Here is a 27,104-nt window from a genome sequence, read left to right on the forward strand (position 1 = left end):
ATACGGCGAGCCGGGACAGACGTATTCGATGCCGTGGCAGCCGACACACCTGCCTCAGGGGACGCCTCCTGGTGTAAAAATAGGATTTTGGTACTTACCAGGTAAACCCTTTTCTTTGAATCCATAGGGGGCACTGGAGTACCCTTGGGATATGGACAGCTTTAGCAGGACAGGCACTGAATAATAAGATTTTAAACCTACCGGTAAATCTTTTTCTCGTAGTCCGTAGAGGATGCTGAGGGACTCCGTAAGGACCATGGGGATAGAGGAGCTCTGCAGGAGACATGGGCACTTTAAGAAAGAATTTAGGTATGGGTGTGCACTGGCTCCTCCCTCTATGCCCCTCCTCCAGACCTCAGTTAGAGAAACTGTGCCCAGAGGAGACGGACAGTACGAGGAAAGAATTTTAGTTAATCCAAGGGCAAGATCCATACCAGCCACACCGTATAACTTGTGATATACTATCTAGTTAACAGTATGAAAAACCAACATAGCATCGGTCCAAAACCGATGAAACTATAACATAACCCTTATGTAAGCAATAACTATGTACAAGTCTTGCAGAAGTAGTTCACACTTGGGACGGGCGCCCAGCATCCTCTACGGACTACGAGAACAAGATTTACCGGTAGGTTTAAAATCTTATTTTCTCTAACGTCCTAGAGGATGCTGGTACTCCGTAAGGACCATGGGAATTATAGCAAAGCTCCCAAACGGACGGGAGAATGCGGATGACTCTGCAGCACCGATTGAGCAAACAGGAGGTCCTCCTCAGCCAGGGTATCAAACTTATAGAACTTTGCAAAGGTGTTTGACCCCGACCGAGTAGCAGCTCGGCACAGCTGTAGTGCAGAGACCCCTCGGGCAGCCGCCCTAGACGAGCCCACCTACCTAGTGGAATGGGCCTTAACCGATTTTGGTAACGGCAAGCCTGCCGTAGAATGCGCCTGCTGAATCGTGTTACAGATCCAGCGAGCAATAGTCTGCTTTGAAGCAGGGCCGCCAACCTTGTTGGTTGCATACAGGACAAACAGTGCTTCTGTTTTTCTGATCCTAGCCGTTCTGGCCACGTAAATTTTCAAAGCCCTGACCACATCAAAGGACTCGGAATCCTCCAAGACACGTGTAGCCACAGGCACGACAATAGGTTGGTCCATATGAAAGGATGAGACCACCTTAGGTAGGAATTGAGGACGGGTCCGCAATTCCGCTCTATCCATATGGAAAACCAGATAGGGGTTTTTATGTGATAAAGCCGCCAATTCCAAAACTCGCCTAGCTGAAGCCAAGGCTAACAACATGACCACCTTCCAAGTGAGATATTTCAACTCCACTGTTTTAAGTGGTTCAAACCAATGTGACTTAAGGAAACTTAACACCACGTTAAGGTCCCAAGGCGCCACCGGAGGTACAAAAGGAGGCTGAATATGCAGTACTCCCTTCACAAAAGTCTGTACTTCAGGTAAAGAGGCCAATTCCTTTTGAAAGAAAATGGATAAGGCCGAAATCTGAACTTTAATGGAGCCTAATTTTAGGCCCAAATTCACTCCAGTTTGTAGGAAGTGAAGAAAACGGCCTAGAGATGGAATTCTTCTGTAGGAGCATTCCTGGCCTCACACCAAGAAACATATTTTCGCCATATTCGGTGATAATGTTTTGACGTCACGTCCTTCCTAGCCTTTATTAGATTAGGAATGACCTCCTCCGGAATACCTTTTTCCGCTAGGATCCGGCGTTCAACCGCCATGCCGTCAAACGCAGCCGCGGTAAGTCTTGGAACAGACAGGGACCTTGTTGTAACAGGTCCTTCCTTAGAGGAAGAGGCCACGGATCTTCTGTGAGCATTTCTTGCAGATCCGGATACCATGTCCTTCGTGGCCTATCCGGAACAATGAGAATTGTTCTCACTCCTCTTTTTCTTATTATCCTCAACACCTTGGGTATGAGGGGAAGAGGAGGAAACACATAGACCGACTGGAACACCCACGGTGTCACTAGGGCGTTCACAGCTACCGCCTGAGGGTCTCTTGACCTGGCGCAATACCTTTGTAGCTTCTTGTTGAGACGGGACGCCATCATGTCTATTTGGGGCAGTCCCCACTGACTTGCAATCCGTGCGAAGACTTCCTGATGAAGTCCCCACTCTCCCGGATGCAGGTCGTGTCTGCTGAGAAAGTCTGCTTCCCAGTTGTCCACTCCCGGAATGAACACTGCTGACAGAGAGCTTACATGATTCTCCGCCCAGCGAAGAATTCTGGTGGCTTCCGCCATCGCCACCCTGCTCCTTGTGCCGCCTTGGCGGTTTACATGAGCTACTGCGGTGACATTGTCTGACTGGATCAGAACTGGTCGATCGCAAAGTAAGATCTCCGCTTGACGTAGGGCGTTGTATATGGCCCTTCGTTCCAGGATGTTGATGTGAAGACAAGTCTTTTGACTTGACCAAAGGCCTTGGAAATTTCTTCCCTGTGTGACTGCTCCCCAACCTCGGAGGCTCGCGTCCGTTGTCACCAGGATCCAGTCCTGAATGCCAAACCTGCGGCCCTCTAGATGGTGAGCACTTTTCAGCCACCACAGGAGAGATACTCTGGCCCTGGGGGACAGGGTGATCCGCTGATGCATCTGCAGATGTGACCCGGACCATTTGTCCAATAGGTCCCATTGGAAAGTCCTTGCATGGAATCTGCCGTAGGGAATGGCTTCGTATGTCGCCACCATTTTTCCCAGGACTTGAGTGCAATGATGAACTGACACTTGTTTTGGCTTCAACAGGTTCATGACTAGAGTCATGAGTTCCTGCACTTTTTCCGTCGGAAGAAAAACCCTTTTCTGGCCTGTGTCCAGAATCATGCCCAAGAAGGGCAGACAAGTTGTAGGATTCAGCTGCGACTTTGGAATATTAAGAATCCAGCCGTGTCGCTGTAACACATTTAGTGAAAGTGATACGCTGTACAGCAACTTCTCTCGTGATCTCGTCTTTATGAGATCGTCCAAGTACGGGATACTTGTGACACCCTGCTTGCGCAGGAGCACCATAATTTCCGCCATTACCTTGGTGAAAATCCTCGGGGCCGTGGAAAACCCAAACGGCAACGTCTGAAATTGGTAATGACAATCCTGTACCGCAAATCTCAGGTACGCCTGATGAGGTGGATAAATGGGAACATGAAGGTATGCATCCTTTATGTCCAGAGATACCATAAAATCCCCCCCTTCCAGGCTGGCGATGACCGCTCTTAGCGATTCCATCTTGAACCTTTTCAAGTATAGGTTCAGGGATTTTAAATTTAAAATGGGTCTGACCGAACCGTCCGGTTTCGGGACTACAAACAGGGTAGAGTAATATCCCTTCCTTTGTTGAAGCAGGGGAACCTTGACCACCACCTGTTGAAGATACAATTTGTGAATTGCATTTAACACTATCTCCCTTTCCGGGGGAGAAGCTGGTAGGGCCGATTTGAAAAACCGGCGAGTAGGCACCTCTTCGAATTCCAGCTTGTAACCCAGAGAAACAATTTCTATTGCCCAGGGATCCACCTGTGAGTGAACCCAGATGTGGCTGAAAACTCGAAGACGTGCCTCCACTGGAGCGGACTCCTTTAGCGGAGCCCCAGCGTCATGCAGTGGATTTTGTAGAGACCGGGGACGACTTCTGTTCCTGGGAACTAGCTGTGTTGTGCAGCTTTTTTCCTCTGCCCTTACCTCTGACAAGAAAGGACGCGCCTCGTACTTTGTTTCTTTGTGATTGAAAGGACTGCATTTGATAATGTGGCGCTTTCTTAGGCTGTGAGGGAATATAAGGCAAAAAAATTTATTTACCAGCTGTAGCTGTGGAGACCAGGTCCGAGAGACCTTCCCCAAACAATTCCTCACCCTTGTAAGGTAAAACCTCCATATGCCTCTTTGAGTCGGCATCACCTGTCCATTGCCGGATCCATAGGACTCGTCTAGCAGAAATCGACATAGCGTTGATTCTAGAACCCAGTAGACTAATGTCTCTTTGAGCATATCTCATATACAAGACAGCATCTTTTATATGCCCTAGGGTCAATAAAATGGTATCCTTATCTAGTGTCTCAATCTCCTGTGATAAGGTATCTGTCCATGCTGCTACAGCGCTACAAACCCAGGCCGACGCAATTGCAGGTCTGAGTAAGGTACCAGAATGTATGTAAATGGACTTCAAGGTAACCTCCTGCTTGCGGTCAGCAGGATCCCTAAGGGTCGCCATATCTTGGGATGGCAGCGCTACCTTTTTGGATAAGCGTGTCAATGCTTTGTCTACCTTAGGGGAGGATTCCCACAGTATCCTGTCCGTTGGCGGGAAAGGATACGCCATAAGAATCCTTTTGGGAATCTGCAGTTTTTTGTCTGGAGATTCCCAAGCTTTTTCACATAATTCGTTCAACTCATGTGAGGGGGGGAAAGGTTACCTCAGGTTTCTTTCCCTTATACATGTGCACCCTCGTATCAGGGACAGGGGGTTCCTCTGTGATATGCAAAACATCTTTTATTGCAATCATATATCAAATACATTTAGCCACTTTTGGCTGTAACTTTGCATCATCGTAGTCGACACTGGAGTCAGAATCCGTGTCGGTATCTGTGTCTACCATTTGGGATAATGGGCGCTTTTGAGACCCCGAAGGTCCCTGCGACATAGGGACAGACATGGGTCGACTCCCTGGCTGTTCCCTAGCTTCAGCTTTGTCTAATCTTTTGTGCAATAAATTTACATTAGCACTTAAAACATTCCACATATCCATCCAGTCAGGTGTCGGCGTTGTCGACGGAGACACCACATTCATTTGCTCCCCCTCCTCCCTAGGCGAGCTTTCTATCTCAGACATATCGACACACACGTACCGACACACCACACACTCAGGGAATCTTATCTGAAGACCGTTCCCCCCACTAGGCCCTTTGGGGAGAGAGAGTATGCCAGCACACACCCAGCGCTATATGACCCAGGAAAAAACACAATAAATATGTTTACCCAGTAGCACTGTTTTATATATATCTATGCGCCAAATTATGTGCCCCCCCCTTTTTTTAAAACCCTCTTTCACCGTAGAATAAGCAGGGGAGAGTCCGGGGAGCTTCCTCTCAGCGCTGTGCTGTGGAGAAAATGGCGCTGGTGAGTGCTGAGGGAGAAGCCCCGCCCCCTCGGCGGCGGGCTTCTGTCCCGCTCAAATATACTACAAACCTGGCGGGGGCTCGTTATATATACAATGCCCAGCTGTGTGTGTGTGTATATGTGTAAATATATATATATATATATATATATATATATATATATATATATATATATATATATATATATATATATATATATATATAATTTATTTTTTTATTATTATTTTTTTTGCCAAAGAGAGGTTCATATGCTGCCCAGGGCGCCCCACCTGCGCCCTGCACCCTTACAGTGACTGCCGCGTGTGAGGTGTATGGGAGCAATGGCGCACAGCTTTACTGCTGTGCGTTACCTCAGTGAAGATCATGAAGTCTTCTGCCGCCTCTGAAGTCTTCTTTTCTTCTCATACTCACCCGGCTTCTATCTTCCGACTCTGCGAGGAGGACGGCGGCGCGGATCTGGGACGGACGGCGAGGGTGAGACCTGCGTACCGATCCCTCGGGAGCTAATGGTGTCCAGTAGCATAAGAAACGGAGCCTAGCATTAAAGCAGGTCTGTTTCTCTCCCCTCAGTCCCTCGATGCAGGGAGTCTGTTGCCAGCAGGCTCCCTGAAAATAAAAAAAAACTTAACAAATATACTTTCTGACAGGAAACTCAGGAGAGCTCCCTGTAATGCACCCAGTCTCCTCTGGGCACAGTAGTAAACAGAGGTCTGGAGAAGGGGCATAGAGGGAGGAGCCAGTGCACACCCATACCTATTCTTCCTTAAAGTGCCCATGTCTCCTGCGGAGCCCGTCTATCCCCATGGTCCTTACGGAGTCCCCAGCATCCTCTAGGACGTAAGAGAAATTTAAATTTAATAACTCTCCTCCCCTCCATACTTCCAGAATACCTCAGTGTTTTTTTACTGAGCCGAACAGGAGCGAGAGAGGATGAACAATGGAGAATTACAAATAACATAACATTACGGACAACAATAAAGTTAACGCATAACGTTACTGACAACTAAACAGTTGACACCATAACCGATATAACTTGAACCTTTGAACAATTCTGTGAGAATGTGTTACCATAAGATCCCCTGAACTTACCACAAGACAGGTAAAACTGCTCTGTATGGGCGTCCAGTGCCCCCTATGGATTCAAAGAAAAGGATTTACCTGGTAAGTACCAAAATCCTATTTTCTTTTTCATTCACTAGGGGTCACTGGAGTACTCTTGGGACGTACCAAAGTTTCCCCCTTGGGCGGGAGAGCGTTTTGGCACCTGTAACACTAGGCCTGTAACCGATGCCGCAAACGTATCAAACTTATAAAAGCGCACAAACGTGTGCACTGATGACCATGTAGCCGCACGGCAAAACTGCGTCGTAGAAGGCCCACGACCTGCTGCCCATGAAGTTCCCACAGAACGTGTGGAACGAGCTGTTACTGATGTAGGCGGCTGTAGGCTAGCATTAAGGTAAGCCTGACGTATGGTCAGTTTAATCCATCTGGATAAGGTCTGCTCGGAAGCTGGCCAACCCACCTTTGCAGCATCATAGAGAACAAACAATGTATCCGTCTTACGCACTGTAGACGTTCGGGCTACATAAACGCGTAATGCGCGTACCACATCCAAAGTTCTAGAATCTTCTGTTAACACAGGAACTACTATTGGTTGATTGATGTGAAAAGATGACACTACCTTTGGCAAGAAAGCAGGATTCGTCCGAAGTTCCGCTCTGTCATCATGAAACACCAAATGCGGTGGATTGCATGACAAGGCACCCCAATCTGAAACACGCCTTGCCGAAGCTAAGGTTAGGAGCAAAAATGTTTCCAAGTGAGAAACTTAACATCCACTTGTTGTAAGGGTTCAAAATATGAAGACTAAAAAATTTAAAACCAGATTCAAGTCCCATGGCGCTGTAGGTGGTATAAATGGAGGCTGTACTCTGAGGACACCTTGCAGGAAGGTGTGTACAGACGGTAAAAGAGCCAAACGTCTTTGAAAGTAAATTGACAAGGCAGAAACCTGCACCTTTAGTGTAGTGTAGACAAACGTAGTCCTCCATTCAACTCAGTCTGTAGAAATAACAAAAGATGGGATAACTTGAAAGATGTCGGAAACTTCCGAGCTTCACACAAACCTATATAGGCACGCCAAATTCTGTGATGAGCTGCCGTAACTGGCTTCCTAGCTCGTAACATGGTTGGTATAACAGATTCCGGAATGCCCTCTCTTCTTAAGAGGGCGGTCTCAGACACCCCATCAAACGCAGCCGCGCTAAATCGGGGTAAAGGAACGGACCCTGTTGTAACAGGTCCAGACGTAGCAGGAGCGGCCAAGGTTAGTCCGCGAGTAGTCCGGGGAGATCCGAGAACCATGTTCTCCGAGGCCAATGAGGCACCACTAGTATGACTGTGGCGGACTCTCGTTTGATCTGTTTTAGCAACAGAGGGAGCAGCGGAAACTGTGGAAACAGACACACAAGGCTGTACGGCCACGCGCTTGTGAGAGCATCCACCGCCACTGCCTTTGGATCTCGCGTTCTGGACACATACTGGGGCGTTTGGTGATTGCAGCGAGATGCCATCAGGTCCACTTGTGGGTAACCCCACCTCTCTACAAACATGTTAAACACTTCTGGATTTAAATGCCCATTCTCCTGGATAAAAATCCCAACGGCTGAGATAATCCACATCCCAGTTGTCCACTCCCGGAATGAACACAGTCGACAATATCACTTGGTGATGCTCGGCCCAACTGAGGATTCGAGCTACTTCCCGCATGGCCATGCGGCTTCTCTTTTCTCCTTGTTTGTTGATGTACGCGACCGCCGTAGCATTGTCTGACTGCACCTGGACAGGGAGGCCGGAGCATATGCACTGCTTGTCGTAGCGCATTATAAATTGCCCGGAGTTCCAGGACATTTATAGACCGCAATCTTTCGTGATCCGCCCAGAGACCCTGGAGCTGACAATTTTGAACCACAGCTCCCCAACCTCTGAGACTTGCGTCTGTCGTTAGAATTATCCAATTCCAGATGCCGAACCGTTTCCCTGCGGTGAGATTGTGTACTTTGAGCCACCAGAGTAGATACACTCTGGCCCGTGGAGACAACCTCACCCTGTGGTGAATCTGCAGATGCGAGCCAGACCACTGTGCGATCACATCCAGTTGAAAAGGACGTGATTGAAATCTTCCGTACTTAAGCGCTTCGAAAGCCGCCACCATTTTCCTTAACAGTCGAATGCACAAATGTACAGAGACTGTGCGTGGCTTGAGCACTAACTGTACCAGATGACGAATACTCTGTACTTTCTGTTCTGGTAGGTATATTCTTTGATTTACCGTATCGAGAATCATTCCTAGGAATTGAAGTCGCTGAAAACGGAATCAGATGTGATTTCTTGAAGTTAACAATCCAACCATGCTGAACTAGCACATTGTATGTTAGCAAAGCATGTTGGAGAAGAATCAGATGAGACGGAGCTTTGATGAGTAGATCGTCCAAGTACGGGACTATCATCACTCCCAGGGATCTGAGATGAGCTATCACAGACATCACTTTGGTGAATACCCGAGGCGTTGACAAGAAGCCAAACGGTAGAGCAGGGAATTGGTAATGGTTTTGCCGTACCGCAAACCGTAAGTACCTCTGATGCGGTGGTCAAATTGGAATGTGTAAGTACGCATCCTTGAGATCCAGCGCAATCATGAATTCCGGTGGCTCTAAACCTGCAATTACTGACCGCAGGGATTCCATCTTGAATCTGTAGTAAGTGACGTACTGATTGAGACCCTTTAAGTTCAATATTGGTCTGACCGAGCCATCCGGCTTTGGTACTACAAAAAGACTGGAATAACAACCCTGACCCTGTTGGTGAACAGGGACCGCAATCAATACTGCTGAATCCAGCAGAGACTGAATGGCAATTTGCAGAACCGCCTTCTTGTCTTCCGACACAAGCAGTCCTGTCTTGAAAAACCGCACAGGTGGGAGACAGTCGAACTCTATTTTGTAACCTTTTAACACTAAATTGCGAATCCACCCATCTGTGGATGTCTGGAACCACGCCAAATGGAACGTCTGAAGGCGTGCTCACACAACTGGAGATCCGAGATGGGCTGGGAGTCCGTCATGCCACTGGCTTGTCGGTGACTTTAGCGTCCCGACGACTGGTGGTGGTTTGTTGAAAACCACGTCCTCTACCAGGTGTGGCTGTTCCTCTACCACGGCCTCGAAACGGCTGAGGTCTAAAGGATTTGAACGCTAGTCCAGAGTATTTCCATCTAGGTACCGTTGGAGGCAATGGTAGGAAAACAGACTCCCTCCCTCCCCGTGGCCTCAGAAATCCATTTGCCCAATTCAGGACCAAACAACTTCTCGCCACCGTAAGGTAACGCTTCTATTCCTCTCTTGACCTCTGCCTCCGCCTGGCAAGAATGCAGCCAGAGTGCTCGCCGTGCCGTAACTAGTGACGATGAAAGGCGAGAACTGACCTGATAGACGTCAGTAGAAGCTGTACAAAGATAATCAGCAGCTTTACAGATTTGATCAGCAAGAAGTATAAGGTGATCGTCCTGTAGGGCAGACTGAGTTCCGTTATCCATACAATTAGCACCTTAGTTACCCAAATGCCACCCAAACCAGGTCTAAGTGACACTCCTGCTGCTGTATACATGGACTTTAGAATAGCTTCTAATTTACGCTCTGAAGGGTCTTTAAGAGTAGTAGCAGTTGGTACTGGAATGGTTAATTTTTTTGTAAGTTTTGACACAGACGAATCCACCATTGGCAGATTCTCCCATGTAGATGTCACAGACTCTGGAAACGGGTAACTAGACTTAAATCGGCGAGGTATAGAAAACCGTTTATCCGGATTCTTCCGTTCTCTATTAACATCTTATTAAGAGATTCAGAAAAAGGAACACACACTGGAGATCTGTGTCGTTTAGTAAATACCACCTCATTTGTCAGAGGCTCTTCAGTCTCTGTAAACTTCATAGACTGACGCACTGCCCTGATGAGATTATCAATGCCCGGACTGTCAATATCCTCACTATCTGACTGCTGATCCAATTCGCCTTCCTCATGCTCATCTTGCGCAGTGAGGTCTGGCATAGAATCGTCAGAATGCAACCGAAACTGCAATTGTCAGAATGCAACAGAAACTGGTAAATTATAAGATAAATGAAAATTATCCTTTCTACCCGAAGTGGACTTGGACCTTGGCAAAGGCTGAGAATCTTCTGGTATGTGTGGCGGACTCACCCGAGACTCAGATCTTGCCGCCTCCCGCTCGTGGCGAGCGGCGGCCAATTCAGATTGCAACCTAGCCATTATATCCGCTAATACTGCCCAGTGAGGATCCGGGGATGAAAATCGGAGTAGAAATCGTATTTGTAGCTGAATTTACAAAACATACTGTACATGTGGTAGAACCATCCGGTAACACACTCTTACAGACATTGCATTGAAACTGCTTTTTTGTTTTTGCTGGTGCCTTACTCATTATGCAGACAGACAATACAAATGGATAAAGACAGACAACTTGCACGACTCAGTAAAATTGTTACTAAGGTGTGTCTATAAATGGCTGAAGTGCAGTGCACGTGGCCAGTACTATATGAAACATGATCCAAAATTCCCACTAATACCCCTGCGCCATCCGGTGTAGTGTTGTAGGACAGGAACATTCTGGAATCATAAACAGGAAGAAACAGGAAGCATGGTTAAAATGGCCCCCCTGCCATGCTTACAGTCATAATCACAGTTCAGGTTATAAATACTTGTCTATACACATTTATAGCCAGTAACTAACCCCCTGTTAATACATGCAGCCTTGCCTATATTGCTGCTGCTATGGGCATTCACCCCCCCTCATTCCCCCCAGCTGCGCTGCTTGTGAGGACAGACACCCCCCCTTGAGCTCCATGTATCGCTGCCTCTCCAGCGGACGGGAGCTAGTGCGGGTGCAGGGAGAGCGATATATAGCGCCGGGGAGCTGCGGTCCGTAAGTGCGGCCTACGTCTGAGTGATGTGCGGCCGCTCGGAGCGGCGTTCTGTAAGCAGCGGCGGCAGGAGCAGCTGTGGCGGGCGCTGAGTACCGTCCGTATACAGTCCGTAAGCAGTGGCGGGAGCGGGCAACACAGATAATGGAGAACGTTCCCCACACAGCGGGCCTGTCCCCCAGCATACCTGATCTCCTGTAGTGAGGGGCTATGACGGGGCTTCTTCTGTAAGCTCTGTCCAGCCGTTCCTGCAGCTCAGAGATAGAGTTGCTGTTGGCTGTGAGGGTGCTCTGTGTGAGGACCGACACGCCAGTAGCTGCCCTTGCAGCGTGCACTATCCCGGACCAAGCTTTATGTGCCGAAGTTGTAAAAGAAAAATATTGTATAAAAATCAAAGTATGTGTGGAGGAATCCACTCGTGCTTGTCACTCCTGTGAGCACCGAAAAAAACACTGAGGTATTCTTGGAGTATAGATGGGAGGAGAGTTACTAAAATTTAAATATTCAGTGCCTGTCCTGCTAAAGCCGTCCATATCCCAAGAGTACTCCAGTGACCCCTAGTGGATGAAAAATAAAAACATTTAGCGGTAGCATTGTGAGACAGGGAATGTCTGGCATTGACAAATATATCCTCAGGCAGCACATCCTCTAATGCCTGAACCAATCAATATATTTTGCAGCCCCAAGGAGTATGCAATCATGATCTATGTACACCTGTAAGGGAATAAGACTTCGAACATCCCTCCATACGCTTATCTGTCGGTTCCTACAGTGAGGGGACAGTGGTGACAGGCAGAGTGGACGACACATTAGTTCACTAGCAGTGAATTATCTATTTGTTATATAACGCTGCAGGGGGAGGATATCGAGCTAATGCCCGTTGTAGACAGGGGGAATGTCTTCCCTGGATTAGACCAGGGATCTTGTCTGATGTACACTAAATGGTCAGAATGGGGTAACAGAATTTTATTTACCCTCTGATGTGTGAGCATATCAGTTTGCTTAACCACAGTAGGGAAATCCTCTTATGATTTGTAGGATTTGCTTCCCAGTAACCACAAGGTCAGCGGTATCAATTAGCAATAGAAAATCCTTGTCAGAAACGCCTAATATAGATAGATACTGACAGGACAGTATGTTCCCCCTCTCTTCAGATAAAATATCAGATTATTGGATAGGGAGGAGGAAGCAGCCCACTTAGATGATCCAGAGACACGAAAGTGACCTGGAATAGGGTTTTGCCTGAGCAAGGGATGAGTCCTATGCTACAACCTGTGAGGTTAAATTTTCGCGCCCAAAGCGGAGTAACCATGTGGACATCAGTGACTAATGTTACAGGTGGTCCCATAGGGGGCATAAAGCGTTCAGTTCGAGAACCCAACCCAGGTTGGCTCCAGATTGATTACAGGAGCTGCGGACTGACTGGGAGATGTATGAGACATAGTACACAGACCATCACACAAAACTTTCCCCTCAGTTAAATCCGATCTGCATGCTCTGAAGGATGCAGGAGCGTCCCCAGATTTACTACCCTACATGTTAAACATTATACACAAATGCAGCAGAGAGCGGTTTAGTACAATGAAGCCAGACAGAGTACAATACCTGCATATAAATCAGTTAGCATGTGACTGAGTACCCAGTACACAACACCTGCAAATAAATCTGGTATTATGTGACCGAGTACACAGTATAATACACATAATAGGTAAATACTGTGACGCACTACATATTGACCCAGACACACCTAGTCCTCTAGGGTACAGTATACAGTGATAGATCTGGAATACACCACAGTGAATTACATAGCATATACAGGCGTACAGTCACGTTTTCAATGCAGATAATTATTTTCATGACAAAACTGATATGAACGCACACACAAAAAAAAAAAAATTGTGTTTGTAAAACCACAGCGCTGATGTACAGGTGGGTTTACAAAAGGAGACCTTGCCCTAGTCCCGGAGATCAGTCGCATCCATTTTAGAAAATGGTACCCAGCGTCTCAGTCAGGGAGCGAGAGTGAGAGGCAGCTCCAGAGCGGGAACACCAGCAGTAGATGGTGCCTGGAGCTGGGGGAGGGGCTACAGGTCAAGCACCTTATCCCCTATGCTGGTCCTCACCACCTGGTACTATCGAGCCTTATTTAAATGTATATATAGGTATCCGACCTGTGCTCCCATGTTCTGGTGAATATAGTGGGGTCCCTGCACGGCCAGTATCCATGCCAGCGTCACGGTCCGTTCCCTTAGACCGGACCACGATTTGCCGGCGGGTCCCACCTGGGGGACCCTCTTACCTCCTCCCTGATGTGCAGCCACGCAATCAAGGAGAGCGGCAGAGTGCCTAAAAACCAGTGAGTCTCCGCTGCAAGTACCCGGGTACCAGGCAGCGGGAGTATGCAGCACCGTTGAGGGAGGTGATGGAGCTGCGGCACAGCATGTCAGGATGACATAGAAAGTGCTGCGGCCCTTGAAGTCTTCTGGGGGGGGGGGGGGGGGGGGGGGGACACAAACCGAGCTCTAGTGTCTAGTGTCTGGGGAGTGGTATAACATACAAAACTATCATAATAGAAACACCAAAGGGGGACTGCAGTAAAGGACTGCCAACTCAAACACGCCGAGCTGAGGCAATGGGCAAAAGATAACAAAACCACCGTAAGAAGGAACCGCCACCCAACAGAGTCCAGAGGCTGGAAAGGAGACACAGGAGCTACACAGAGAAACTGTATATGCAAAAAGCTGTGAAGGAAACACCGAACATCCATAAGAATGTTGGTAACCAACTCTGGAAAAGAAAATCTAGAGCAGAACCCCGTATCTGAAGATAAGACGACAAAGTCCTTCTGACAACTGTTCTGCAGAAAGGACAAGGAGGCGAAAAAGACTAAGAACTTCAGCTGAGACCTTTATATTCGCAAAAAAGATGAAAAGATTTACTGGGCACGGTGATTGTTTCAGGCTCGCAAGCCATAGTCAGGGCTACTGACTGAGGTAAACTTATTACTCTGATAATGCTGTTCTCCACAATCACGCTGTCACCACCAGACGAGACAAATAACGGTGATGACAGTTTGAAAGAAGATCTGGCCGAAGAGGTACACTATAAGGAGCCTTGGCCACCCTGGTCTAAAGCACTGCAGACCGAAAGAGCCACTAGTCAAATTTATTGAAGCACTCACTGGATCTTGCCAGAGGCAGAAACAAATGCACCAGATGAAAGTTACAAGGAGCTAACACGGCATCCACAAGAGGATCCCCGGAGCGATCACCGTACCAAGGAACTCCTTTTAGCAGAGACAAGAAACTAGAGATGTGCACTTGAAATTTTTCGGGTTTTGTGTTTTGGTTTTGGGTTCGGTTCCGCGGCCGTGTTTTGGGTTCGACCGCGTTTTGGCAAAACCTCACCGAATTTTTTTTGTCGGATTCGGGTGTGTTTTGGATTCGGGTGTTTTTTTCAAAAAACACTAAAAAACAGCTTAAATCATAGAATTTGGGGGTCATTTTGACCCCAAAGTATTATTAACCCCAAAAACCATAATTTCCACTCATTTTCAGTCTATTCTGAATACCTCACAATATTATTTTTAGTCCTAAAATTTGCACCGAGGTCGCTGGATGACTAAGCTAAGCGACCTAGTGGCCGACACAAACACCTGGCCCATCTAGGAGTGGCACTGCAGTGTCACGCAGGATGGCCCTTCTAAAAAACACTCCCCAAACAGCACATGACGCAAAGAAAAAAAGAGGCGCAATGAGGTAGCTGTGTGAGTAAGATAAGCGACCCTAGTGGCCGACACAAACACCTGGCCCATCTAGGAGTGGCACTGCAGTGTCACGCAGGATGGCCCTTCCAAAAAACACTCCCCAAACAGCACATGACGCAAATAAAAATGAAAGAAAAAAGAGGTGCAAGATGGAATTGTCCTTGGGCCCTCCCACCCACCCTTATGTTGTATAAACAGGACATGCACACTTTAACCAACCCATCATTTCAGTGACAGGGTCTGCCACACGACTGACTGAAATGACGGGTTGGTTTGGACCCCCACCGAAAAAGAAGCAATTAATCTCTCCTTGCACAAACTGGCTCTACAGAGGCAAGATGTCCACCTCATCATCATCCTCCGATATATCACCGTGTACATCCCGCTCCTCACAGATTATCAATTCGTCCCCACTGGAATCCACCATCTCAGCTCCCTGTGTACTTTGTGAAGGCAATTGCTGCTGGTCAATGTCTCCACGGTGGAATTGATTATAATTCATTTTAATGAACATCATCTTCTCCACATTTTCTGGAAGTAACCTCGTACGCCGATTGCTGACAAGGTGAGCGGCGGCACTAAACACTCTTTCGGAGTACACACTTGTGGGAGGGCAACTTAGGTAGAATAAAGCCAGTTTGTGCAAGGGCCTCCAAATTGCCTCTTTTTCCTGCCAGTATAAGTACGGACTGTCTGACGTGCCTACTTGGATGCGGTCACTCACATAATCCTCCACCATTCTTTCAATGGTGAGAGAATCATATGCAGTGACAGTAGACGACATGTCCGTAATCGTTGTCAGGTCCTTCAGTCCGGACAAGATGTCAGCATCAGCAGTCGCTCCAGACTGCCCTGCATCACCGCCAGCGGGTGGGCTCGGAATTCTGAGCCTTTTCCTCGCACCCCCAGTTGCGGGAGAATGTGAAGGAGGAGATGTTGACAGGTCGCGTTCCGCTTGACTTGACAATTTTGTCACCAGCAGGTCTTTGAACCCCAGCAGACTTGTGTCTGCCGGAAAGAGAGATCCAAGGTAGGTTTTAAATCTAGGATCGAGCACGGTGGCCAAAATGTAGTGCTCTGATTTCAACAGATTGACCACCCGTGAATCCTTGTTAAGCGAATTAAGGGCTCCATCCACAAGTCCCACATGCCTAGCGGAATCGCTCCCTTTTAGCTCCTCCTTCAATGCCTCCAGCTTCTTCTGCAAAAGCCTGATGAGGGGAATGACCTGACTCAGGCTGGCAGTGTCTGAACTGACTTCACGTGTGGCAAGTTCAAAAGGTTGCAGAACCTTGCACAACGTTGAAATCATTCTCCACTGCGCTTGAGACAGGTACATTCCACCTCCTATATCGTGCTCAATTGTATAGGCTTGAATGGCCTTTTGCTGCTCCTCCAACCTCTGAAGCATATATAGGGTTGAATTCCACCTCGTTACAACTTCTTGCTTCAGATGATGGCAGGGCAGGTTCAGGCGTTTTTGGTGGTGCTCCAGTCTTCTGTACGTGGTGCCTGTACGCCGAAAGTGTCCCGCAATTCTTCTGGCCACCGACAGCATCTCTTGCACGCCCCTGTCGTTTTTTTAAAAATTCTGCACCACCAAATTCAAGGTATGTGCAAAACATGGGACGTGCTGGAATTTGCCCAGATTTAATGCACACACAATATTGCTGGCGTTGTCCGATGCCACAAATCCACAGGAGAGTCCAATTGGGGTAAGCCATTCCGCGATGATCTTCCTCAGTTGCCGTAAGAGGTTTTCAGCTGTGTGCGTATTCTGGAAACCGGTGATACAAAGCGTAGCCTGCCTAGGAAAGAGTTGGCGTTTGCGAGATGCTGCTACTGGTGCCGCCGCTGCTGTTCTTGTGGCGGGAGTCCATACATCTACCCAGTGGGCTGTCACAGTCATATAGTCCTGACCCTGCCCTGCTCCACTTGTCCACATGTCCGTGGTTAAGTGGACATTGGGTACAACTGCATTTTTTAGGACACTGGCGAGTCTTTTTCGGACGTCCGTGTACATTCTCGGTATCGCCTGCCTAGAGAAGTGGAACCTAGATGGTATTTGGTAACGGGGGCACACTACCTCAAGAAATTGTCTAGTTCCCTGTGAACTAACGGCGGATACCGGACGCGCGTCTAACACCAACATAGTTGTCAAGGCCTCAGTTATCCGCTTTGCAACAGGATGACTGCTGTGATATTTCATCTTCCTCGCAAAGGACTGTTGGACAGTCAATTGCTTGGTGGAAGTAGTAAAAGTGGGCTTACGACTTCCCCTCTGGGATGACCATCGACTCCCAGCAGCAACAGCAGCGCCAGCAGCAGTAGGCGTTACACGCAAGGATGCATCGGAGGAATCCCAGGCAGGAGAGGACTCGTCAGAATTGCCAGTGACATGGCCTGCAGGACTATTGGCATTCCTGGGGAAGGAGGAAATTGACACTGAGGGAGTTGGTGGGGTGGTTTGCGTGAGCTTGGTTACAAGTGGAAGGGATTTACTGGTCAGTGGACTGCTTCCGCTGTCGCCCAAAGTTTTTGAACTTGTCACTGACTTATTATGAATGCGCTGCAGGTGACGTATAAGGGAGGATGTTCCGAGGTGGTTAACGTCCTTACAGCTTGACAAAGGCAACACACGGCTTGACAAATGTTGTCCGCATTTCTGTTGAAATACTTCCACACCGAAGAGCTGATTTTTTTGGTATTTTCACCAGGCATGTCAACGGCCATATTCCTCCCACGGACAACAGGTGTCTCCCCAGGTGCCTGACTTAAACAAACCACCTCACCATCAGAATCCTCCTTGTCAATTTCCTCCCCAGCGCCAGCAACACCCATATCCTCCTCATCCTGGTGTACTTCAACACTGACATCTTCAATTTGACCATCAGGAACTGGACTGCGGGTGCTCCTTCCAGCACTTGCAGGGGGCGTGCAAATGGTGGAAGGCGCATGCTCTTCACGTCCAGTGTTGGGAAGGTCAGGCATCGCAACCGACACAATTGGACTCTCCTTGTGGATTTGGGATTTCGAAGAACGCACAGTTCTTTGCGGTGCTTTTGCCAGCTTGAGTCTTTTCATTTTTCTAGCGAGAGGCTGAGTGCTTCCATCCTCATGTGAAGCTGAACCACTAGCCATGAACATAGGCCAGGCCTCAGCCGTTCCTTGCCACTCCGTGTGGTAAATAGCATATTGGCAAGTTTACGCTTCTCCTCCGACAATTTTATTTTAGATTTTGGAGTCTTTTTTACTGATATTTGGTGTTTTGGATTTTACATGCTCTGTACTATGACATTGGGCATCGGCCTTGGCAGACGACGTTGCTGGCATTTCATAGTCTCGGCCATGACTAGTGGCAGCAGCTTCAGCACGAGGTGGAAGTGGATCTTGATCTTTCCCTAATTTTGGAACCTCAACATTTTTGTTCTCCATATTTTAATAGGCACAACTAAAAGGCACCTCAGGTAAACAATGGAGATGGATGGATACTAGTATACTTATGGATGGACGAGCGACTGCCGACACAGAGGTAGCTACAGCCGTGGACTACCGTACTGTTTCTGCTGCTAATATAGACTGGATGATAATGAGATGAAATTAATATATATATATATAATATCACTAGTACTGCAGCCGGACAGGTATATATATTTATTATGTAATGACTGATGACGGACCTGCTGGACACTGTCAGCTCAGCAGCACCGCAGACTGCTACAGTAAGCTACTATAGTAGTATGTATCAAGAAAGAAAGAAAGAAAAAAGAAAAAAAAAAACACGGGTAGGTGGTATACAATTATATATATATTAAACTGGTGGTGATTAATTAAACTGGTGGTCAGGTAACTGGTCACACTATCAGCAACTTGCAAGTAGTACTCCTAAGCAGACAATCACAATATGTACTGGTGGTCAGTGTGGTCACAATGGCAGTGTGGCACTCTGGCAGCAAAAGTGTGCACTGTACGTTAAAATATGTACTCCTGCTCTCAGACTCTAACTGCTCCCCACTGTCTCCCCCACAAGTCAGATATACAGTCACACTATCACTTCAGCAAGTAGTAGTACTCCTCCTAATGCTCCCCAAAATTACTAAAGTAAATACTGTGTCTCTCTCTACTCTAGTCTCACTCTCTTCTCTATAAACGGAGAGGACGCCAGCCACGTCCTCTCCCTATCAATCTCAATGCACGTGTGAAAATGGCGGCGACGCGCGGCTCCTTATATAGAATCCGAGTCTCGCGATAGAATCCGAGCCTCGCGAGAATCCGACAGTGGGATGATGACGTTCGGGCGTGCTTGGGTTAACCGAGCAAGGCGGGAAGATCCGAGTCGCTCGGCCCCGTGTAAAAAAAACCTGAAGTTCGGGCGGGTTCGGATTCCGAGGAACCGAACCCGCTCATCTCTACAAGAAACCCTGGAGGTCGATGTCGGCTTGTCACACAGGTGCATAAAAATCAGAAAAAAAACCTGTTTGATTATTTCACCTTCTTCAGGGAAGAAAAGCATGACAACCCGGGAAGTCCACTTCCCAGTTGTCCATTCTGGAACTGGAGACGCCGATATTGCCGAAACCCATAGTTCAGCCCTCTGCATATGTGAGATACCGTTCAGACGGCTCTCCAGCTGCAAGTGTCACTGTACATGTTGATATAGGCCACTGCAGTTTCGAAGTTTGACTGGGTGCGGGATGCAAGCCCATGCTAAATCTTCTCTGTATCGTTCCCATTTAATTTTATTTATTTTAGTATGTGTGCTGCCAAAGCGAGCCTTGAGCTGGACCCAAGGCGTCGTGGATTGCCCAGAGATGGAAGTGACATCTCCACTACGGACCTCAATGTTTTTGAAAACCAAAAGTTGAAACCCAAAACAATAACGTCCGAGACTAGTGACTGTGGTTATGACCTTCCATGTCAATACAGAAAATGGAGTCCTATGGGTCAGATTCGGATCGTGTAGACACCAACAAAGATAGTCGTATTTGAAGTGACATACTGACTTGTTTATGTAAACTCAATTGTGCCTGGGATTAATAACATAGAATTTGAGATGGAAGAATCCAGGCATGAGACCGGTAGAATGGAGCCACCTGTAAAGTTGCCTCTATCTTGCAAAGGAAGTGTATGCCATGGATCACTGTCCACTTCGGAAACTGCAGAAAAAAAAAAGTGTAATCTGGCCTGGAAATCCTGCACTCAAAAATAAGATTTTAAACCTACCGGTAAAATCTTTTTCTGGTAGTCCGTAGAGGATGCTGGGATTCCGTAAGGAGCACGGGGATAGACGGGCTCCGCAGGAGACATGGGCACTTTAAGAAAGACTTTGGATCTGGGTGTGCACTGGCTCCTCCCTCTATGCCCCTCCTCCAGACCTCAGTTAGAGAAACTGTGCCCAGAGGAGACGGACAGTACGAGGAAAGGATTTTTGTTAATCTAACGGCAAGATTCATACCAGCCACACCAATCACACCATATAACCTGTGATATACAATCTAGTTAACAGTATGAACAACAACATATCATCGGCCCAAGACTGACGAAACCAACACAACCCTTATGAAAGCAATAACTATATACAAGTCTTGCAGAAATAGTCCGCAATTGGGACGGGCACCCAGCATCCTCTATGGACTACGAGAAAAAGATTTACCGGTAGGTTTAAAATCTTATTTTCTCTAACGTCCTAGAGGATGCTGGTACTCCGTAAGGACCATGGGGATTATACCAAAGCTCCCAAACGGGCGGGAGAGTGCGGATGACTCTGCAGCACCGATTGAGCAAAACAGGAGGTCCTCCTCAGCTAGGGTATCAAACTTATAGAACTTTGCAAAGGTGTTTGACCCCGACCAAGTAGCAGCACGACACAGCTATAGTGCAGAGATCCCTCGGGCAGCCGCCCAAGATGAGCCCACCTTCCTAGTGGAATGGGCATTAACCGATTTTGGTAACGGCAAGCCTGCCGTAGAATGCGCCTGCTGAATCGTGTTACAGATCCAGCGAGCAAGTCTGCTTTGAAGCAGGGCCGCCAACCTTGCTGGCTGCATACAGGACAAACAGCGCTTCTGTTTTTCTGATCCTAGCCGTTCTGGCCACGTAAATCTTCAAAGCCCTGACCACATCAAGGGACTCGGAATCCTCAAAGTCACGTGTAGCCACAGGCACGACAATAGGTTGGTTTATATGAAAGGATGAGACCACCTTAAGTAGGAATTGAGGACGGGTCTGCAATTCCGCTCTATCCATATGGAAAACCAGATAGGGGCTTTTATGTGATAAAGCCGCTAATTCCGAAACTCGCCTAGCCGAAGCCAAGGCTAACATGACCACCATCCAAGTGAGATATTTCAACTCCACTGTTTTAAGTGGTTCAAACCAATGTGATTTAAGGAAACTTAACACCACGTTAAGGTCCCAAGGCGCCACCGGAGGCACAAAAGGAGGCTGAATATGCAGTACTCCCTTCACAAAAGTCTGTACTTCAGGTAGAGAGGCCAATTCCTTTTGAAAGAAAATGGATAAGGCCGAAATCTGAACCTTAACGGAGCCTAATTTTAGGCCCAAATTCACTCCAGTTTGTAGGAAGTGAAGAAAACGGCCTAGATGGAATTTTTCCGTAGGAGCATTCCTGGCCTCACACCAAGAAACATATTTTCGCCATATTCGGTGATAATGTTTAGATGTCACGTCCTTCCGAGCCTTTATTAGCGTAGGAATGACCTCATCCGGAATACCTTTTTCCGCTAGGATCCGGCCTTCAACCGCCATGCTGTCAAACGCAGCCGCGGTAAGTCTTGGAACAGACAGGGACCCTGTTGCAACAGGTCCTGTCTTAGACGAAGAGGCCACGGATCCTCTGTGAGCATTTCTTGAAGATCCGGATACCAGGTTCTTCGTGGCCAATCCGGAACAATGAGTATCGTTCCCACACTTTTTTCTTATTATTCTCAACACCTTGGGTATGAGAGGAAGAGGAGGAAATACATAGAACGACTGGAACACCCACGGTGTCACTAGGGCGTCCACAGCTACCGCCTGAGGATCTCTTGACCTGGCGCAATACCTTTGTAGCTTTTTGTTGAGACGGGACGCCATCATGTCTATTTGGGGCAGTCCCCACCGACTTGCAATCCGTGCGAAAACTTCTTCCTGGTGAAGTCCCCCACTCTCCCGGATGCAGGTCGTGTCTGCTGAGGAAGTCTGCTTCCAAGTTGTCCACTCCCGGAATGAACACTGCTGACAGTGCGCTTACATGATTCTCCGCCCAGCGAAGAATTCTGGTGGCTTCCGCCATCGCCACTCTGCTCCTTGTGCCGCCTTGGCGGTTTACATGAGCTACTGCGGTGACGTTATCTGACTGAATCAGCACTGGTCGGTCACGAAGTAAAGTCTCCGCTTGACGTAGGGCGTTGTATATGGCCCTTAGTACCAGGATGTTGATGTGAAGACAAGTCTCTTGACTTGACCAAAGGCCTTGGAAATTTCTTCCCTGTGTGACTGCTCCCCAACCTCGGAGGCTTGCATCCGTGGTCACCAGGATCCAATCCTGAATGCCGAACCTGCGGCTCTCTAGAAGGTGAGCACTCTGCAGCCACCACAGGAGAGATACCCTGGCCCTGGGGGACAGGGTGATCCGCTGATGCATGTGCAGATGTGACCCGGACCATTTGTCCAATAGGTCCCATTGGAAAGTCCTTGCATGGAACCTGCCGAAGGGAATGGCTTCGTATGTCGCCACCATTTTTCCCAGGACTTGAGTGCAATGATGTACTGACACTTGTTTCGAATTCAACAGGTTCTTGACTAGAGTCATGAGTTCCTGTGCTTTTTCTACCGGCAGAAAAACCCTTTTCTGGTCTGTGTCTAGAATCATGCCCAAGAAGGGCAGGCGAGTCGTAGGATTAAGCTGCGACTTTGGAATATTGAGAATCCAGCCGTGTTGCTGTAACACCTTCAGTGAAAGGGATACGCTGTTCTGCAACTTCTCCCGTGATCTCGCTTTTATGAGGAGATCGTCCAAGTACGGGATAATTGTGACACCCTGCTTGCGCAGGAGCACCATAATTTCCGCCATTACCTTGGTGAAAATTCTCGGGGCCGTGGAAAGCCCAAACGGCAACGTCTGAAATTGGTAATGACAATCCTGTATCGCAAATCTCAGGTACGCCTGATGAGGATATATGGGAACATGCAGGTATGCATCCTTTATGTCCAGCGATACCATAAAATCCCCCCCTTCCAGGCTGGCGATAACAGCTCTGAGCGAATCCATCTTGAACTTGAACCGTTTTAAGTAAAGGTTCAGGGATTTTAAATTCAAAATGGGTCTGACCGAACCGTCCGGTTTCGGGACCACAAACAGGGTTGAGTAGTACCCCTTCCCTCTCTAAAGGAGGGGAACCTCGGCCACCACTTGTTGAAGACAATTTTTGAATTGCATGTAACACTATCTCCCCTTCCAGACGAGAAGTTGGTAGCGCCGATTTGAAAAACCGGCGAGGAGGCACCTCTCCGAATTCCAGCTTGTATCCCTGGGAAACAATTTCCATTGCTCAGGGATCCACCTGTGATTGAACCCAGATGTGGCTGAAAAGTCAAAGACGTGCCCCCACTGGAGCGGACTCCCTCTGGGGAGCCCCAGCGTCATGCAGTGGAATTTGCAGAGGCCGGGGAGGACTTCTGTTCCTGAGAACTAGCTGTGTTGTGCAGCTTTTTCCCTCTGCCCTTACCCCTGGCAAGAAAAGACGATCCACGTACTCTTTTGCTTTTATTTGAACGAAAGGACTGCATTTGATAATGAGGCGCTTTCTTAGATTGTGAGGGAATATAAGGCAAAAAATTCGATTTACCTGCCGTAGCTGTGGAGACTAGGTCCGAGAGGCCCTCTCCTAACAATTCCTCACCCGTGTAAAGCAAAAACTCCATATGCCTCTGAGTCGGCATCACCCGTCCACTGTCGGGTCCATAAGACTCGCCTAGCAGAAATGGACATAGCGTTTATTCTGGAACCCAGTAAACGAATGTCTCTGAGCATCCCTCATATTTAAGACAGCATCTTTTATATGCCCTAGGGTCATTAAAATGGTATCCTTATCAAGGGTCTCAATATCCGCTGATAAAGAATCTGTCCATGCTGCTACAGCACTACAAACCCAGGCCGACGCAATTGCCGGTCTGAGTAACGTACCAGAATGTGTGTAAATGGACTTCAAGGTAACCTCCTGCTTGCGGTCAGCAGGATCCTTGAGGGTAGCCGTATCTTGGGATGGGAGTGCTATCTTTTTTGATAAGCGTGTCAAAGCTTTGTCTACCCTAGGGGAGGATTCCCACCGAATTCTGTCCTGTGACGGGAAAGGATACGCTGTTAGAATCCTTTTGGGAATCTGCAATTTTTTGTCTGGAGTTTCCCACGCTTTTTCGCATAACTCGTTCAGCTCATGTGAAGAGGGAAAAGTGACCTCAGGTTTCTTTCCCTTATACATGTGTACCCTCGTGTCAGGGACAGGGGGTTCCTCAGTGATATGCAAAACATCTTTAATTGCGATAATCATATACCGAAGACATTTAGCCACCCTTGGCTGCAATTTTGCTTCATCGTAGTCGACACTGGAGTCAGAATCCGTGTCAACTATTTGGGATAGTGGGCGCATCCGAGACCCATACGGTCCCGGCGACATTGGGACAGACATTGGTTGACTCCCTGACTGTACCCTAGCTTCAGCTTTGTCTAATCTTTTGTGCAATAAATTAACATTAGCACTTAAAACATTCCACATATCCATCCAGTCAGGTGTCGGCACTGCCGACGGAGACCTAATATTCATACACTCCCCCTCCTCCTTAGGTGAGCCTTCAACCTCAGACATGTCGACACACGCGTACCAACACACCACACACACAGGGAAGCTCTTTTCTGAAGACAGGTTCCCCACCAGGCCCTTTGGAGAGACAGAGAGAGAGTATGCCAGCACACACCCCAGCGCTATATGACCCAGGAAAAAAAACAGAATTTTTACCCAGTAGCGCTTTTGTAGCATGTATATGCGCCAATTATGTGCCCACCCTCTACTTTAAAACCCTCTTTCACCGTGTCAAGCAGGAGAGAGTCCGGGGAGCTTCCTCTCAGCAGTGCTGTGGAGAAAAAATAGCGCTGGTGAGTGCTGAGGGAGAAGCCCCGCCCCCTCGGCGGCAAACTTCTGCCCCGCTCAAATTTCCTAACATGGTGGGGGCTCTTTTTATACATGTACAGTGCCCAGCTGTAAATGTATATATGTGTATTTGCTACAGGAGGTGTTTATTGCTGCCCAGGGCGCCCCCCCCCCCCCTGCGCCCTGCACCCGTACAGTGACCGAAGTGTGTGAGGTGAATAGATGCAATGGCGCACAGCTTCACTGCTGTGCGTTACCTCTATGAAGATCAAGGTGTCTTCTGCCGCCTCTGAAGTCTTTTCCTCACATACTCACCCGGCTTCTCTATTCCGGCTCTGCGAGGACGACGGCGGCGCGGCTCTGGGACGGACGGCGAGGGTGAGACCTGCGTACCGATCCCTCTGGAGCTAATGGTGTCCAGTAGCCTAAGAAACAGAGCCCTGAAACTCAGAGAAGTGGGTCTGTCTCTCTCTCCTCAGTCCCTCGATGCAGGGAGCCTGTTGCCAGCAGGCTCCCTGTAAATAAAAAACCTAACTAAAATACTTTTACAGGAAACTCAGGAGAGCTCCCTGAAAGCACCCAGTCTCCACTGGGCACAGTATCAAAACTGAGGTCTGGAGGAGGGGCATAGAGGGAGGAGCCAGTGCACACCCAGATCCAAAGTCTTTCTTAAAGTGCCCATGTCTCCTGCGGAGCCAGTCTATCCCCATGGTCCTTACGGAGTCCCAGCATCCTCTAGGACGTTTGAGAAAGACAGATACCTGGGGTTGAAAAATAAACATCTGAACACCATCCTCCACGAAGTAAGAAATCCGGAACTGTAGATGTGTATGACAAAAGGTGCATGAGACGGAGCTCTTTTTGCAACAATCGACTAAATATGGCAGTGATGGGAAAGTAACAGTAAAAACCCCAAGACCCTGTTGATGTTAAAGGGATTGCAATGAATACTACCACGTTACTGCAAGAATTAGAGCCTCTCTCTTGGACGAAATGCAAATAAGAGGGGTAAAGAATCCTGCTTGGTTAGTGTTCCCCAAGATTCAGAATATATGCTCATGATATAATTCGGTATATCCAACGGACGAGTGGAATCTGAGAAAGTTGGTTTTTCTCCACTGAGAACCAGACCACCCGACTCCATGAGCCATGCAGGAGGACATATCGGAAGTCAGAGTTCCAGGTGGACAAATGCCTTCTAAAAAGAATACATATTTCATTGATATTTAATTTTAAATAACACATTTCTTAGCAGTCACTCAGAATGAGAACCCATGACCTGTTATACTGAAGGCAGACACCTTACTCCTAGAGCTATTTGATCCTGCCTGCAAGGCACACTTTGATTTGGAAGCAGAATTCCACAAATTGCAATCAAAATGAATACAGGTTGAGTATCCCTTATCCAAAATGCTTGGGACCAGAGGTATTGTGGATATTGGATTTTTCCGTATTTTGGAATAATTGCATACCATAATGAGATATCATGGTGATGGGACCTAAGTTTAAGCACAGAATGCATTTATGTTACATATACACCTTCTACACACAGCCTGAAGGTCATTTTAGACAATATATTTTATAACTTTGTGCCTTAAACAAAGTGTGTGTACATTTACAATTCATTTATGTTACATATACCCCTTATACACACAGTCTGAAGGTCATTTAATACAATATTTTTAATAACTTTGTGTATTAAACAAAGTTTGTGAACATTGAGACATCAAAAAACAAAAGGTTTCACTATCTCACTCTCACTCAAAAAAGTCCGTATTTCGGAATATTCCGTATTTCGGAATATTTGGATATGGGATACTCAACCTGTATATAGGTGTCACAGACAGGGCAGAGATGCAGGATTGAATAGAAATAGAATCCAAGAAAACATTGACAGAGGATAGAGCTTCAGAGACCCAATCTATCAATGGATAATTTGAAAAGGATCATTTTATACAATAATGGATAACTTGCATTATGCAATCTGCAACCGCTCTAAGATCCATGCATTAGCCAGTATAGGGCATAGGAATAGCAATTTAATAACCGCCTCACT

At 47.6% G+C, this 27,104-nt stretch overlaps 1 protein-coding gene across 4 annotated transcripts in view; it reads right to left on the bottom strand.

The window, feature by feature from the left end:
* The window catches only part of RIF1 (replication timing regulatory factor 1), a 338,147-nt gene that overhangs the window by 252,576 nt on the left and 58,467 nt on the right, over positions 1-27,104 (bottom strand). The gene's annotated exons all lie outside the window — the stretch shown is intronic.

Source organism: Pseudophryne corroboree, chromosome 7, assembly GCF_028390025.1.
Source record: "Pseudophryne corroboree isolate aPseCor3 chromosome 7, aPseCor3.hap2, whole genome shotgun sequence".
NCBI classification, from domain to species: Eukaryota; Metazoa; Chordata; class Amphibia; order Anura; family Myobatrachidae; genus Pseudophryne; species Pseudophryne corroboree.